Below are 13,215 nucleotides of genomic sequence, written 5' to 3'. Positions count from 1 at the left end.
GTTTTCCCCAAATTTTTCTTTTTTTTTTTTCCCATTTTCCCCCCCTTATCCCAAAGCACAAATCCCAGAGCACAAATCCCAAAGGACAATTCCCAAAGGAAAATCCTTATTCCCAAAGGAAATATTTCTTCCCAAAAGACAATTCTTAAATGACAATTCCTAAATGACAATTCCCAAAGGAAAATCCTTTTTCCCTAAGAACATTTCCCAAAGGAAAATTCCCAAAAGAAAATCCTCTTTTCCAAAGGACAAATCTCCAAGGACAATCCTTTTCCCTAAAGGACAATTCCCAAAGGAAATTTTTTTTTTCCCAAAAGACAATTCCTAAAGGACAAACCCTTCTCCAAAAGGAAAATTCCAAAAGGAAAATCCATTTTCCCAAAGGACAATTCCCAAAGCACAAATCCCAAAGGCAAATCCTTTTCCCCCAAAGGACAATTCCCAAAGGACAAACTCTTTTCCCAAAACTTTTCCCAAAGCACAATTCCCAAAGGAAAATCCTTTTCCCCCAAAGGACAATTCCTAAAGGACAATTCCTTTTCCCAAAGGAAAATTCCCAAAGGACAATTCCAAAAGGACAATTCCAGAAGGACAATTCCTTTTCCAAAAGGAAAATTCCCAAAGCACAATTCCAGAAGGACAATTCCAAAAGGAAAATAATTTTTCCTAAAAGGACAATTCCTTTCCCCAAAGACAATTCCTAAAGGAAAATCCTTTTCCCAAAGGAAAATTCCCAAAGAATAATTGTCTTTCCCAAAGGAAAATTCCCAAAGGAAAATCCTTTTTCCCAAATGACAATTCCCAAAGCCCAATTCCAAAAGGAAAATATTTTTTCCCAAAAGACAATTCCTAAAGGACAAACCCTTCTCCAAAAGGAAAATTCCAAAAGGAAAATCCATTTTCCCAAAGGACAATTCCCAAAGCACAAATCCCAAAGGCAAATCCTTTTCCCCCAAAGGACAATTCCTAAAGGAAAATTCCTTTTCCAAAAGGAAAATTCCCAAAGGACAATTCCAGAAGGACAATTTCAAAAGGAAAATCATTTTTCCTAAAAGGACAATTCCCAAAGCACAATTCCCAAAGTGCAAATCCCAAAGGACAATCCTTTTTCCCAAAGGACAATTCCTAAAGGAAAATCCTTTTTCCCAAAATGACAATTCCCAAAGGACAATTCCAAAAGGAAAATATTTTTTCCCAAAGGACAATTCCTAAAGGACAATTCCTTTTCCAAAAGGAAAATTCCCAAAGGAAAATTCCCGAAGGACAAGTCCCAAAGGACAATTCCAAAAGGAAAATAATTTTTCCTAAAAAGACAATTCCCAAAGGAAAAATCCTTTTTCCTAAAGGACAATTCCTTTCCCCAAAGACAATTCCCAAAGGACAATCCTTTTTCCCAAATGACAAATCTCCAAGGACAAACCCTTTTTCCTAAAGGAAAATTCCCAAAGGACAAACTCTTTTCCCAAAACACAGTTCCCAAAACACAATTCCCAAAGGAAAATCCTTTTCCCCCAAAGGACAATTCCTAAAGGACAATTCCTTTTCCAAAAGGAAAATTCCCAAAGCACAATTCCAGAAGGACAATTCCCAAAGGAAAATCCTTTTTCCTAAAAGGACAATTCTCAAAGGAAAATATTTTTTCCCAAAGGACAATTCCTAAAGGACAAACCCTTTTCCAAAAGGAAAATTCCCAAAGGAAAATCCTTTTTCCCCCAAAGGAAATTCCCCAAAGGAAAACCCTTTTCCCCCAAATGACAATCCCTAGTGGACAATCCTTTTTCCCAAAGGAAAATTCCCAAAGGAAAATCCTTTTCCCCAAAGGACAATTCCCAAAAGACAATTCCCGAAGGAAAATTCTCAAAGGAAAAGTCGCAATTCCCAAAGGAAAATCCTTTTTCCCCCAAAGCACAAATCCCAAAGGACAATCCCTTTTCCCCAAAGGAAAATTCCCAAAGGACAATTCCCAAAACACAATTCCCAAAGGAAAATCCTTTTCCCAAAGGAAAATTCCCAAAGAATAATTGTCTTTCCCAAAGGAAAATTCCCAAAGGAAAATCCTTTTCCCAAAGGAAAATTCCCAAAGAATAATTGTCTTTCCCAAAGGAAAATTCCCAAAGGAAAATCCTCTTTCCCAAAGGACAAATCTCCAAGGACAACCCTTTTTCCTAAAGGAAAATTCCCAAAGGAAAATATTTTTTTCCAAAGGACAATTCCCAAGGGACAAACTCTTTTCCCAAAACTCTTTTCCCAAAACACAATTCCCAAAGGAAAATCCTTTTCCCCCAAAGGACAATTCCTAAAGGACAATTCCTTTTCCAAAAGGAAAATTCCCAAAGGAAAATTCCCGAAGGACAAGTCCCAAAGGACAATTCCAAAAGGAAAATAATTTTTCCTAAAAAGACAATTCCCAAAGGAAAAATCCTTTTTCCTAAAGGACAATTCCTTTCCCCAAAGACAATTCCCAAAGGACAATCCTTTTTCCCAAATGACAAATCTCCAAGGACAAACCCTTTTTCCTAAAGGAAAATTCCCAAAGGACAAACTCTTTTCCCAAAACTCTTTTCCCAAAACACAATTCCCAAAGGAAAATCCTTTTCCCCCAAAGGACAATTCCTAAAGGAAAATTCCTTTTCCCAAAGGAAAATTCCCAAAGCACAATTCCAGAAGGACAATTCCCAAAGGAAAATATTTTTTCCCAAAGGACAATTCCTTTCCCCAAAGACAATTCCTAAAGGAAAATCCTTTTTCCCAAATGACAATCCCTAGTGGACAATCCTTTTTCCCAAAGGAAAATTCCCAAAGGAAAATCCTTTTCCCCAAAGGACAATTCCCAAAAGACAATTCCCGAAGGAAAATTCTCAAAGGAAAAGTCGCAATTCCCAAAGGAAAATCCTTTTTCCCCCAAAGCACAAATCCCAAAGGACAATCCCTTTTCCCCAAAGGAAAATTCCCAAAGGACAATTCCCAAAACACAATTCCCAAAGGAAAATCCTTTTCCCAAAGGAAAATTCCCAAAGAATAATTGTCTTTCCCAAAGGAAAATTCCCAAAGGAAAATCCTTTTCCCAAAGGAAAATTCCCAAAGAATAATTGTCTTTCCCAAAGGAAAATTCCCAAAGGAAAATCCTCTTTCCCAAAGGACAAATCTCCAAGGACAACCCTTTTTCCTAAAGGAAAATTCCCAAAGGAAAATATTTTTTTCCAAAGGACAATTCCCAAGGGACAAACTCTTTTCCCAAAACTCTTTTCCCAAAACACAATTCCCAAAGGAAAATCCTTTTCCCCCAAAGGACAATTCCTAAAGGACAATTCCTTTTCCAAAAGGAAAATTCCCAAAGGAAAATTCCCGAAGGACAAGTCCCAAAGGACAATTCCAAAAGGAAAATAATTTTTCCTAAAAAGACAATTCCCAAAGGAAAAATCCTTTTTCCTAAAGGACAATTCCTTTCCCCAAAGACAATTCCCAAAGGACAATCCTTTTTCCCAAATGACAAATCTCCAAGGACAAACCCTTTTTCCTAAAGGAAAATTCCCAAAGGACAAACTCTTTTCCCAAAACTCTTTTCCCAAAACACAATTCCCAAAGGAAAATCCTTTTCCCCCAAAGGACAATTCCTAAAGGAAAATTCCTTTTCCCAAAGGAAAATTCCCAAAGCACAATTCCAGAAGGACAATTCCCAAAGGAAAATATTTTTTCCCAAAGGACAATTCCTTTCCCCAAAGACAATTCCTAAAGGAAAATCCTTTTTCCCAAATGACAATCCCTAGTGGACAATCCTTTTTCCCAAAGGAAAATTCCCAAAGGAAAATCCTTTTCCCCAAAGGACAATTCCCAAAAGACAATTCCCGAAGGAAAATTCTCAAAGGAAAAGTCGCAATTCCCAAAGGAAAATCCTTTTCCCCCAAAGCACAAATTCCAAAGGACAATCCCTTTTCCCCAAAGGAAAATTCCCAAAGGACAATTCCCAAAGGAAAATCCATTTTCCCAAAAAACAATTCCCAAAGCACAATTCCCAAAGGAAAATCCCAAAGAATTCCCAAATCCGGCACAATCCCAACTCCCGGCTCATTTTTTAGGATTTTAATTCCCATTATCCCAATAATTCCTCCAATAGTTCAAATCCCCCTTTTATTTGAGGATTTCCAATTTTTTTTTAGGATTTTCAATATTTTTGAGGATCCCAATTTTTTGAGGATTTCCAATTTTTTTTTGGAGAATTTCCTTTTTTTTTTTTTTTGAGGATTTCCATTTCTTTGAGGATTTCCATTTTTTGAGGACTCCACTATTATGAGGATCCAGATTTTTTTAAGATTTCCAGCTTTTCGAGAATCCCAATTTTTTAAGGATTTCCTTTTTTTTTTTTTTTTTTTGAGGATTTCCATTTTTTTGAGGATCCCAATATTTTGAGAATTTCCAACTTTTCGAGGATCCCAATTTTTTCAGAATTTCCATTTTTTTTTGAGGATTTCCATTTTTTGAGGATTTCCATTTTTTTGAGGATTTCCAATTTTTTAAGAATTTCCATTTTTTGAGGATTTCCAATTTTTTAAGGATTTCCATTTTTTGAGGATTTCCATTTTTTTGAGGATTTCCATTTTTTTGAGCATCCCAATATTTCGAGGATCCCAATTTTTTAAGGATTTCCATTTTTTTTTTGAGAATTTCCTTTTTTTTTGCAATTTCCAATACTTTGAGGATCCCAATTTTTTGAGGATCTCTACTTTTTGAGGATTTCCATTTTTTGAAAACTCCACTATTATAAGGATCCAGATTTTTTTAAGATTTCCAACTTTTCGAGGATCCCAATTTTTTAAGGATTTCAATTTTTTTAAGGATTTCAATTTTTTTGAGAATTTCCTTTTTTTTTTTTTTTGAGGATTTCCATTTTTTGAGTGTTCCAATTTTTTGAGGATTTCCATTTTTTGAGAATCCCAATTTTTTAAGGATTTCCATCTTTTTGAGGATTTCCATTTTTTGAGCATTCCAATATTTTAAGGATCCCAATTTTTTGAGAATCCCAATTTTTTAAAGATTTCCATGTTTTCGAGGATTTCCATTTTCTGAGCGTTCCAATTATTTGAGGATTTCCATTTTTGAGGATTCCATTATTTTGAGGATCCTGATTTTTTAAGGATTTCCATTTTTTTTGGAGAATTTCCATTTTTTTGAGGATTTCCATTTTTTTGAGCATTCCAATTTTTTTTAGGATTTCCATTTTTTGAGGACTCCACTATTATGAGGATCCAGATTTTTTTAAGATTTCCAGCTTTTCGAGAATCCCAATTTTTTAAGGATTTCCATTTTTTTTTTTTTTGAGAATTTCCTTTTTTTTTTTTTTTTGAGGATTTCCATTTTTTGAGGATTTCCATTTTTTTGAGGATTTCCATTTTTTGAGAATCCAAATTTTTTGAGGATTTCCAATTTTTTAAGAATTTCAATATTTTGAGGATCCCAATTTTTTGAGGATTTCCAAATTTTTTTTGGAGAATTTCCTTTTTTTTTTTGAGGATTTCCATGTTTTTTGAGGGTTTCCAATATTTTGAGGATCCCAATTTTTTGAGGATCCCTATTTTTCGAGGATCCCAATTTTTTAAGGATTTCCATTTTTTTGAGGATTTCCATTTTTTGAGGATTTCCATTTTTTGAGTGTTCCAATTTTTTGAGGATTTCCATTTTTTGAGAATCCCAATTTTTTAAGGATTTCCATCTTTTCGAGGATTTCCATTTTTTGAGCGTTCCAATATTTTAAGGATCCCAATTTTTTGAGAATCCCAATTTTTTAAAGATTTCCATGTTTTCGAGGATTTCCATTTTCTGAGCGTTCCAATTATTTGAGGATTTCCATTTTTGAGGATTCCATTATTTTGAGGATCCCGATTTTTTAAGGATTTCCATTTCTTTTGGAGAATTTCCAATTTTTTTTTGAGGATTTCCATTTTTTTGAGCATTCCAATTTTTTTTAGGATTTCCATTTTTTGAGGACTCCACTATTATGAGGATCCAGATTTTTTTAAGATTTCCAACTTTTCGAGAATCCCAATTTTTTAAGGATTTCCTTTTTTTTTTTTTTTTTGAGAATTTCCTTTTTTTTTTTTTTTTTTTTTTGAGGATTTCCATTTTTTTGAGGATCCCAATATTTTGAGAATTTCCAACTTTTCGAGGATCCCAATTTTTTCAGGATTTCCATTTTTTGAGGATTTCCATTTTTTGAGGATTTCCATTTTTTGAGGATTTCCATTTTTTTGAGCATCCCAATATTTTGAGGATTCCAATTTTTTGAGAATTTCCAACTTTTCGAGGATCCCAATTTTTTAAGGATTTTTATTTTTTTTTGGAGAATTTCCATTTTTTTTTTTTGCGATTTCCAATACTTTGAGGATCCCAATTTTTTGAGGATCTCTACTTTTTGAGGATTTCCATTTTTTGAAAACTCCACTATTATAAGGAACCAGATTTTTTTAAGATTTCCAACTTTTCGAGGATCCCAATTTTTTAAGGATTTCAATTTTTTTGGAGGATTTCCATTTTCTCAGTTCCAATTTCTTGAAGATCCCAATTTTTTAAGGATTCAGATTTTTTTAAAGATTCCCAATTTTTTAAGATTTCCAACTTTTCGACGACCCCAATTTTCCGACAACTTCCACTTCCAACACCTCCCATTTTTCCCGAGAAATCCCCACTTCCCTAAAACCCCCAATTTTTCCAACTCCCCAATAATTTTCCTATTTTCCCTCCCTCCCACCATCCCCAACACCCCAATTTTTACCTTCACCGATGCCGGATTAAATTCCACCTCCTTCTTCACCTCGGGCTCGGCCGCTTTGGGCGGCGGCGCCGCTTTGGGCTCCTCCTTTTTGGCCTCAGCTTTTTTAGGTTCAGGTTTTTTAGGAGCCATGAAAGATTTTGGGGTAAAAAAAAAAAAAAAAAAAAGGAAAAAGGAGAAGTTGGAAGAACAAAAGGAAGAAAAATGATCCCGAGCTCGGGGTGGGATTTTTATCCCGGCCTGCGGAACGTCACCGTTGTCACCTCGGACAATGGTGGCTATAAATGGACAAGTCCAGGGGACGGGGAGTTGTTATTTTTGGGGTCGGGGAGTTATTTTTGGGGTCGGGGCACTCGGGTCAGGCTTTGTTCCCGATTAGGGACGGCCTGGAAAAGGGATTGGAATGTTTTGTGGGATCAGGGGAGGGAGGAGCAGCTCAAAGAGGGGACAGAGTGAGCAAGGACGTTCCCAGTGACATTCCCAGTTAAACCTGGGACGTTCCCAGTTTGAAAAGGGACATTCCCAGTTTGAACAGGGACATTCCCAGTCCCCCAGTGACATTCCCAGTTCCCCAGTGACATTCCCAGTTCCCCCAGTGACATTCCCAGTTCCCCCAGGGACATTCCCAGTTCCCCCAGTGACATACCCAGTTAAACCAAGGAAGTTCCCAGTTAAACCTGGGACATTCCCAGTTTGTCCAGGGACGTTTCCAGTTCCCCCAGTGACATTCCCAGTTCACCCAGTGACATTCCCAGTTCCTGAGGGACATTTACTGTCATTCACGGACACTGTAGGAAATGGGAACGTCCCTGGACCAATTGGGAATGTCCCTGGGTAAATGTTAATGTCCCTCAGGAACTGGGAATGTCACTGGGGAACTGGGAATGTCACTGGGGGAACTGGGAATGTCCCTGGGGGAACTGGGAATGTCACTGGGGGAACTGGGAATGTCACTGGGGGACTGGGAATGTCACTGGGGGAACTGGGAATGTCCCTGGGGGAACTGGGAATGTCACTGGGGAACTGGGAATGTCACTGGGGGAACTGGGAATGTCCCTGGGGGAACTGGGAATGTCACTGGGAGAACTGGGAATGTCCCTCAGGAACTGGGAATGTCACTGGGGGAACTGGGAATGTCACTGGGAGAACTGGGAATGTCACTGGGGGAACTGGGAATGTCACTGGGGGAACTGGGAATGTCACTGAGGGAACTGGGAATGTCCCTCAGGAACTGGGAATGTCACTGGGGAACTGGGAATGTCACTGAAGGAACTGGGAATGTCCCTCAGGAACTGGGAATGTCCCTCAGGAACTGGGAATGTCCCTGGGGGAACTGGGAATGTCACTGGGGAACTGGGAATGTCCCTCAGGAACTGGGAATGTCCCTGGGGGAACTGGGAATGTCACTGGGAGAACTGGGAATGTCACTGGGGGAACTGGGAATGTCCCTCAGGAACTGGGAATGTCACTGGGGAACTGGGAATATCCCTTGGGGAACTGGGAATGTCACTGGGGGAACTGGGAATGTCATTGGGGGAACTGGGAATGTCACTGGGGAACTGGGAATGTCACTGGGGGAACTGGGAATGTCATTGGGGGAACTGGGAATGTCACTGGGGAACTGGGAATGTCACTGGGGGAACTGGGAATGTCACTGGGGAACTGGGAATGTCACTGGGGGAACTGGGAATGTCCCTCAGGAACTGGGAATGTCACTGGGGAACTGGGAATGTCACGGGGGGAACTGGGAATGTCCCTGGGAGAACTGGGAATGTCCCTGGGGGAACTGGGAATGTCACTGGGAGAACTGGGAATGTCCCTGGGGGAACTGGGAATGTCACTGGGGAACTGGGAATGTCACTGGGAACTGGGAATGTCCCTCAGGAACTGGGAATGTCACTGGGGGAACTGGGAATGTCCCTCAGGAACTGGGAATGTCACTGGGGGAACTGGGAATGTCCCTCAGGAACTGGGAATGTCACTGGGGAACTGGGAATGTCACTGGGGGAACTGGGAATGTCACTGGGGGAACTGGGAATGTCCCTGGAGAACTGGGAATGTCCCTCAGGAACTGGGAATGTCACTGGGGAACTGGGAATGTCACTGGGGAACTGGGAATGTCCCTCAGGAACTGGGAATGTCCCGGGGGAACTGGGAATGTCCCTCAGGAACTGGGAATGTCACTGGGAGAACTGGGAATGTCCCTCAGGAACTGGGAATGTCCCGGGGGAACTGGGAATGTCCCTCAGGAACTGGGAATGTCACTGGGGAACTGGGAATGTCACGGGGGAACTGGGAATGTCACTGGGGGAACTGGGAATGTCCCTCAGGAACTGGGAATGTCACTGGGGGAACTGGGAATGTCCCTCAGGAACTGGGAATGTCACTGGGGGAACTGGGAATGTCACGGGGGAACTGGGAATGTCCCTCAGGAACTGGGAATGTCACTGGGGGAACTGGGAATGTCCCTGGGGGAACTGGGAATGTCCCTCAGGAACTGGGAATGTCACTGGGGGAACTGGGAATGTCCCTGGGGGAACTGGGAATGTCCCTCAGGAACTGGGAATGTCACGGGGGAACTGGGAATGTCCCTCAGGAACTGGGAATGTCACTGGGAGAACTGGGAATGTCCCTGGGGGAACTGGGAATGTCCCTCAGGAACTGGGAATGTCCCTGGGGGAACTGGGAATGTCCCTGGGGGAACTGGGAATGTCCCTCAGGAACTGGGAATGTCCCTGGGGGAACTGGGAATGTCCCTGGGGGAACTGGGAATGTCACTGGGGGAACTGGGAATGTCACTGGGGGACTGGGAATGTCACTGGGGGAACTGGGAATGTCCCTGGGGGAACTGGGAATGTCCCTCAGGAACTGGGAATGTCACTCAGGAACTGGGAATGTCACTGGGGAACTGGGAATGTCACTGGGGGAACTGGGAATGTCCCTCAGGAACTGGGAATGTCACTGGGGGAACTGGGAATGTCACTGGGGAACTGGGAATGTCACTGGGGGACTGGGAATGTCACTGGGAGAACTGGGAATGTCCCTCAGTGTCAGAGTCTGTCCGAGGATGTGTTATGCCTCACAACTGTCTCCGATGGTTGAAGACCAAGACCCCCGGAGAGACTGGGGAGAGCCCCTGGCCTGGCTGAGGTGGGGCGCCTGCCGAGGACTGATACGCATCTCCACAAGAATGGAATGCAAGAACAATAGCAGCTCATTACAGTGGACTGAGCTGGTTATACTGACCGTGCTAGAAGGGTACAGCTTGCTGCTTGTTCCTGAGCACCCAACTTTGACGCAGGTGCCTGCACTGGCCCTGTGCCCTCTTTGGCTCCATTCCACTCGCCTTGGTCCTTTTCCTGACCACCCTATAAAGACTCTGCGGATCCCGTGCACCCTTTGTGTACACCCCACTGGAGAAGATCGCGTCTATGGGCATCTCTACGTCCTGAGGACCTCCGACTCTCCACGTGGTAGCTATAATCCCCCTTCCCCTCTTTCTCTATCTTTCTCACTATTCTCTATTTTCTCTCCCTACTATCGCATTGTGGGCACTAAATAAAAGTGCATTTTTTTTGTTTAAGCAAACTGGTTTGTCCCCTGTTGTGTCTTTTGCGCTTTGAGATCTCCAAAACGAACCATCAGGTTCCCCGCATATGTTTGCGGACCCTGACATTTAAATTGGCGTCACGGACAGGATCTTGATAGACTGTGGAGTTGCGGGTTTTATATAGTTTGTAGAAGGGGAAGGACCCTCGTCTCAGCCGCACCCAGCACGCCACTTCGGTGAGCGCTGTTAGAAAGCAAGGGGGGCGAGGGAAAATTCCCGCAAACTGTACACACCCAGGCGAATAAGCACTCCCTGTCATCAGGATATTTCAGAAACGATCTCACTGTGCAAAAGATGGGACTCTGTGTTTTAAGCTGCTTGGTGTAGTTGAGGAGACAACAGGCGTTTTTGTGAAGAAGTGCCTCCCAAGCAGCTGGGTCTCCTCTCCCATTCCAGGGAAGCGAAGGGAAACACAGTATTAGCTGTGCCATTGTTTGTAACTTTAAGAATACCTCCCTGAGAGTGGTTTTTGTCCCTTCACAAAAAATGAGTGAAAATTCTAGTACAAAAGATAAGGATATTCTTTTTGCTTTGCTAACAAAGCATGGTGCTAGACCTTCTCCAGCTGGAGAAGAGTGGGCACAAGATAATTGGTTTAAGTGTGAAAACATTGTAGATAGAATATATTCTTTGCAACATGACGCTAAGTATAAACTGGGCAGAAATAAAACCATTCTTTGCTCAGTTTTGGGGGCCTGCCTTTCGGCAGCCATAGAAACCCATTTTAAACGGGTAAGTGAAGAGAGAGCAGAAATAGAATCCCTGCAAAAACAATTGGAACAGGAAAGAAATCGAGAGGGAGAAGTAATAGAATCCCTGCAAGATTTGGTAGAAGCTTTGCAAAAACAATTAGAACAGGAAAGAAATCAGAAATATTTGCTGGAGATTTCCCTTGCAGAAGAGCGGAGCAAAAATTCAAAACTTGTAGATTCACCAAAGGAAACAGGAGGAAAGGAGACATACAGCATTAAACAGATATACCCTCAGAAAGAATTAGTACACATGCAAAATTGTGGGGAACTCTGTTGCTCCAATTTGAGACCTCTTGTCAAAACAGAATTTAGTTATATAAATGCAGAGGTTCATGACCCCCATATAACCACCAAACAAACACCCAACACAGCCACTGAATTAGCTAAATTAAAGAAAGAATACTCCCGACTTTCTAGCGAATCAGAGACGAAATATGTCTTTAGAGTTTCACTTACTGGTGGTGACCAAATTAAATTAAGTGAACAAGAAGTAAGTGGCTATTGGGGACATGGAGTTTTCTTAACAACAGGGAATACACGTGCCCCATGGTCCCTGACACAGCGTGCAGCTTACTGGGCAGGGGGACTAAGCCCCCTTGAAAGGGGCGACCCTCTGGCAATAGTCAGCACCCCGGACCAACTCCTGGAAAACATACACAAAGCTGCATGCTTGCAAATGATACATGAAAGAAAATTGATTTATGGCTATGAATCACCCATGCAACTACCTGTCAAACCTGAAATAATGACCCCTCTAATTCGAGGTTTGCCAGAATCTCTTAAACCAACAGCAATTCTTCTTCAAAAAACAATAGCGTCTATCACTCCGGTAGACAGGCTTGAAAGATTTCTTGGACACACAAGTGATCAAACTGGTTCCACTGACTCCACTGACTTCTCGCCTTTTGCTACTCCTAGCACACAATCTAACAGCAGTCATAACAGTGGAAAATATGGACCAGTGAAGCACTCAGAGGACAAACCCGAAAAACCCAGAGAAGTCAGGCACATTGCTTCTCCTAATGAAAAACCAGAAAAGGAAAGACAAATCCCTAACCAGCAGCAGTTGTGGTTGCTAGGGCTGAAAAGGGGACTACCTCGAGAAGTAATGGACAAATTGCCTTATGATAAATTGGTTAAAATAAAATTGCTGCTTTTTGAAGCAACTGCTCACCAAGCCCTTGGCCCTATTCATCCTACAGATCCTTTTCACGTAGAATGGGGATTTGCCACCTCAGGATTGTCATTGTATATATGGCAAAGGGGTCCTGAAGGCCCAATCAGATCTGTCAGCTCTTGCTCTTGTGGCTTTAAAGATGCTGAAAAGAGGTACACTACCTGGGAAAAAGGCTTGTTTGTGGTTAGCTTAGCTCTCATAGAAGTGGAGAAAATTGCACAACAACAACCAATTGTTTTGAGAGGCCCCTTCAAGGTTAAGTCAGTCACTACTGGGACCCCCCCACCTGCCGGGGTGGCTGAGAGGACCTCAGTAAGACAGTGGTCTGCTCAGATTGAACATTATTGTAACATCTTCTCAATAACTGAAGGAGCTGTGAAAAATCTAGCACTACAAGAAGCAGAAAACTTGGATAGCATCCAAGACAAACCTGCCTCAGCCATTACCCCTCCCTTTTCCCCCGAACAGCCAGCAAATCCTTGGTTTACTGATCCTTCTGCCTTTTGCCTGACAGCTTCAAGCATAATTCCCGCACTATGGGGACCAAGTGATTCCAACAATCCAGCACGTCACCCTGGACAGTCTGTTTTGGTGGACCTCCCTACTGTAGGGGAAGTACCACTAGTGCAGAAAACCCCTCTGAATAAATATACATGGGCAGCCTTTGATGCTCTAGGGAAAGAGCATCGAATAAATACAGGATGGGCAATTTTCATCATTCTAACCTCCTGCCTCCTCGTGGCAGATTCTGTTGTGCTTACTTTCCACAGGAGAACTCCGAGGGACATGAAGGCTGTATAAACCATGATAAATATTTTAAACAGAAATTTTAAATAGCATTGATTCAGAAATATTAATGAACAAATTGGTTGCCACAATCAAAGATTTGACCAAATTATAACAATTATTATAA

At 41.7% G+C, this 13,215-nt stretch overlaps 1 long non-coding RNA gene across 1 annotated transcript; it reads left to right on the top strand.

Annotated features, from left to right (window-relative positions):
- Positions 1 to 4,017: 4,017 nt before the first annotated feature.
- LOC310910136 lies at positions 4,018 to 5,443 on the top strand. Its single transcript, XR_014590253.1, has 2 exons — positions 4,018 to 4,894; positions 5,241 to 5,443. It is a non-coding gene; the product is annotated as an uncharacterized lncRNA (long non-coding RNA).
- Positions 5,444 to 13,215: the final 7,772 nt, after the last annotated feature.

Source organism: Zosterops lateralis (assembly GCF_965231275.1).
Source record: "Zosterops lateralis genome assembly, chromosome: 1".
NCBI lineage: Eukaryota > Metazoa > Chordata > Aves > Passeriformes > Zosteropidae > Zosterops > Zosterops lateralis.
Note: the sequence above shows the minus strand (reverse complement) of the source record. Positions and strands in the feature narration are given on the sequence as shown.